The sequence below is a fragment of the Geospiza fortis genome, unplaced genomic scaffold, assembly GCF_000277835.1.
Source record: "Geospiza fortis unplaced genomic scaffold, GeoFor_1.0 scaffold5, whole genome shotgun sequence".
Taxonomy (NCBI): Eukaryota; Metazoa; Chordata; class Aves; order Passeriformes; family Thraupidae; genus Geospiza; species Geospiza fortis.
In genome coordinates, this window is record NW_005054421.1 from 65,465 (window position 1) to 70,264 (window position 4,800).

Here is a 4,800-nt window from a genome sequence, read left to right on the forward strand (position 1 = left end):
GAACCTATAATACGAATTTGGAAATATCAGTTAGCCACTTTCCTGAAAAGACTGGAAAATTCTATTTTTAAAGTTTATTTTGAATAGGTGCATTCAGAAGGAAGGTGCATCCTTTCTTGTTGATAGTGCAGTGGCCTCTGAAAGGCTCCAGTTAAGGCTTAATAGACATGGCACAAAAGATGTGGTATAAATTTCGCAAAAGAAGTTAATAACAGTGTGCAAAAATCTCAGATGGCATCAATGAGTTTATCTCCTCTGCACTCAGTGATGTGAAATCAGTCTGCAGCAGCACTAGTTCCCATGTGTTTATGTAATTGTGGGAATAAAATCTAATGAAGCTCCTGAAAGCAAAATTTTACCTTTTGTTATTCATTTTTGTTTCCTCCCATTGCCATTTTTGGGTCAACAAACTCAGAACAAGAGCAGAAGCAGTATGAATATTAGCATTGCATATTACTATTGAAATATATATTTGAAATACAGGAGTGGGAATATTCCTATTGTATATGTAGGTGTGAGTAATTTAAAAAAAAATTTAAAAAATTAAACTGGTTTTGACTGTTACATGTGCTTGCATTTAAACATTAATTTGTGTAAATCAAACCTCAAGTGCATAAAGACAATAACTAAGCTGCAAAGGGGTGCCCCCTCCTCTCTTTCTGATCCTAATTTTCATCTTAAAAAAATCCTCAAAGTTAAAATTCAAATATTTTAATTATTGTGGCAGGAAGAAGAAAGAAACAGAAGAGCAAGTGATTTTCTGCCTCTTTCTTTCATCCCAAACTTTGCCTAAAAACCTGAAGGTGCTTCTCACAATATTGCCAAGTTACCCTCCTTCAAAGGGATGCCCAGGATTTATAGTATTGGTTCCCTGGAAACTCAGGCTGAGTCTCTTTTGTTTAAAAGCCTTCTTTCGATTACTGAAGATCTTCTCTATTGATACAGTACATGTTATATAAAGAATCTATATGCTTATTTTAGATATACCTCCTATTCTGTTACAACTTGATTACTTTTGATAAATACTGCTAGAGCAGAACCTCAAAAGGAGTCACTGTCTTACTCATCTTCTTCTGAGTTGTTGTCAGAAACTGCGTTTAGTCTAAATATCCATGCTCAGCCCACCATTCCAGAGCTCTCCATAACAGGACATGTTTTTACAGTTCTTTATTTTAAAAAGGAATGTTTTCTATTAAATCCCTTGCATGAGACTCACATCACTATGACCTGAAGCAAATGTTTGTCTCTTGTTTCATAAGAGGGGCTGGCTTGTGGGAGAAAGCAAACCCCAGCAAAGACAGACCTGCGTGTCTTGCAAAAGTAACTGTAACATATTTTTATCTTTGTCCTGCTATCAGGATATAAACCTATCCAAATAGGGCCTGCACAGATTCTGACGTAGATACATGCATTACTTAAAATGTAGGTATTGGAACTTTTGTGCCCTGGTCCAAAACTTTGTTGAATTTCACAGAACTGAGTAAATGAGCTGAATTCAACAGCCCCCAGAAAATCAGGTAGAGCATCTTTTGGTGCATGGGGACAGGAAACATTTTTAGGAATTGCTACCTTTGCCTTTCTGCAGTATTGCACCCAGGGCATCCCTGGGAAATGCAGACCTTGCTGTTGGCAGAAATGCTGTCACAGAAATGTGACTGCTGAGCAGCAAACCAAAGGGAGAACAAGTCCTGGCATAAATAATAACAGCCCTGGCTCTGCAGGGTCTGGAGCTGAGCAGGGTTTTGTCCTTGGCTGCAATTTCAGGCCTTCCCTTGGTGCCTCAGACACTCAGTGTTTGAAACAGTTGAAGCAGGTTGGGTTTGGCAGCCAGGGCTCTCCACGGCCCCACTGCCAGCCAGGAGGAGAGCAGCTTCCTAGCTTTCTTAGCCACTCTGAGCAGCTCTGCAGCTCTCTCCCTGTGCTTTCCAACACAGCTCCAGCGTGGTGGCCGGGGTGGGGGGAGGGAGGGAGTGTGGGGGGGGTGTCTGCCTCTATCCCAAGGTTTCTCTCAGGAAATGGCCCAGCTAATTTTAGAAGCAAAAACAGTCAAAAGAGGCCCATTTCAAATGCAGCCAGAGTACCTCCCCTCTAATCAGCACTGAAATCTGATTGATGCTAAAAGCCTTTCCTTAGCAGAATGTTTATTGCTCTTGAAGGGGGTGGAGAGAAAAACACAAGAGACCTTTTACAAGGCAGGCATAAGTGAACAGAAGCTCTTTAAATATGAACTTGTGGGAACCGGTAGACTGATGCAATATATCACAGGGACAGAAAGGCCAGACGACAACTTTCTGAGTACATGGCATAAAATCAGATGGGGAGAAAAGAAACTGGTACTTTTTGCCTGACACGACCTGAGGAAAATTACTGGCTGTTATGCAGCTCTTGCATGGTTGTTTCAGGCATATCATGTTCTGAAGTGATTAAAATACAACTGGTGACAGCAGGAACCCAAATGCCCTTCTGAATTGTGTGCAAAATGTGACAGTTGTTCCTTCAACCCAGGTAGTTTTCAGAATATGCTTCAGCAATGGCTTTTTATTGCATTTGATTCCTGTATTCTTGTGCTGAGTGAAAACACAGGAAGTGCAAAATCTTGTGGCAATATTCTGTTTATAAGGGGAAAGGTCACCTGTTGTCAGGGTCTGTGGGTGTTGTATGGATTCACACCGTGCCAGGAAGGTAGGGAAAACAAAATCAGAAGTGTGCACATTTTTCAATCTTTCATCTAAACTCTGCAGCACAAATTGAATTTTTTTTCAGTGGTCAGCTGTTGGAGAAAACATTTTGCTCCAGGAGTAAACTAGTGATATTTTCATTATTTTCCTAGCAGGACTGCCCATGAAGGCTCCTCTCTTCCTCACTGACTACAGGAGCATGAGGAATGAAGAAAGTCCTAAAGAGAGGGAGTCGCATCCATTTTCTGCTGTCTGCTCCTCAACAGACCTTCATCATGCTTTTTTTCGCAGAGGGTGGGGTGTTTTTGCACTGGGTGTTTTGTCTTATTTGCATCTTATGTAACTATTACTAACTTTGAAAATGCTACTCAGCTGCAGGCATAAGAAACAGACTTTAACCTAAATCGAGTAGGCCTGAAACTGATGTATTTGGTCGTGGCTTTAAACGCTCACATTTTGGGCTGCATGTTATAGCTCAAGTTAAAAGGTACTGCATTGTTTCTAATTGTATGTACATTTCTCCTCTGATTGCTACATATGAAAGAACCAATTCCCTTTTATTTTTTGTAGGAAGGTACTTCCTGGTCTTCCTAATAGCTTCAGAAAACGAGCAGTTTTTCTCTGTAGGAAATATCTGCCACAAACCTAGTGCCATTCTAGAACATTTTGTTACAACTTATGGTGCCTCAAATCTTATCTTTGGGACATTTTGGGAAGAATTCTTTTCTCTCTTTAGTCTGGACTAACATGAACACTGGTGAACGATTTCTTGCATGATTTAAGTTCTCAGAGCACAGCTGATAAGTGCAGCAGCAGTCATGTAATGTACAACTTGTTACAACTGTCTGCTCTAGTGGGTTTTACCAAGCTCTCGCCACCAATTCTAGTGGGAACAAATGAGTCTGTGCTGAAGGCTTTTGACAAATCCAACCAGGAACATTTTTTCAGAACTGTAGGACCTTTTTGAGGGTGTAAGTAAAGATCTCATGTGAGGCACGGAAGTGAGGGCCATAAGGCAAGGAAACTGCTCCATTGTTTGTGCTCTTAAAATTGCTTTAGGGCTCAAGTCACTTCTGAGCCAAAAACAATAAGATATTAGACCTCAGCAAACTCATGGATGTCAGAGCTATTTTGAGAAATTGGAATACTACATAGTAACCACACATTTGCCATGATACAATGTGTGGCCCCAATTCAAAGAAATTGTAAATACTGCAGTTTGTCCAAATTATTATTCCCTTGCTATGTCTAAAGTTCAAAGAAAAGCAGTTTCTTAATAGTTTGTATGCTTCTATAAATAATATTTCTCTTTATTGCATACTGAGAAAAGAATAGAATTCAATGAGTCATACTTATTGTGGGGTCTGTGGACAAAGCTCTCAAGGCTTTATGAGCTTTCACAATGTGCGAAAGCTTTAAGGTTCAACAGTCTTGCTTCTTCCAGCAATAAATTAAAGGCAGATTCTTAAAATATTTTGACATGAGTAACTGAACTTGCTTTAAGAAACACCTTGGTACTAAGTTGCTCTCAGATTCAAATGGTGGAAAGCAAAGCCTCCTCCTTATGGGTAAGGTGAAGGAAAATTTTGTCCAGACATTTCTTGGGTGTGATTGGTGTTATTATTCAATAAGGTGGAGGTAATGTGTTCACTGAACGCTCTAATGCAAAACTTCCAGGATTGATTTGGGAGTTTTTTATTTATTTGAAATGAAACCTACTTAAGAGAAGTGAGACTTGGCCATCATTTATTGCAAGTGACACAAATCCTGTTCTGTTACAACCCTAGTCCTGTTGAAGTGCATGGTAGCAGAGAGAAAAATTTGACCATCCTTATTATAGCTTACAACTATCTGACCTTCCTTATTATAATTTACAACTTTGAGCCAAATTGGCAGATAAGCTGCTTCAATACCATTTTGGTAATTTTGATATTTCTCTTGTATAAGAATTGCAGTATGTGGAACTTCCATTGGGATTGTATCTTTAGTAAAATGACAAACCCAAAACCTGAAAAGACAGTGATTTTGAGGCATGCAGTTCCTTGCCTACAGAATTATCTTTTGCAAATAAGTACCTTTGAGTGGCCTGGGGAAGCAGACCTGCAGTTTTTTGCTGTCCCGC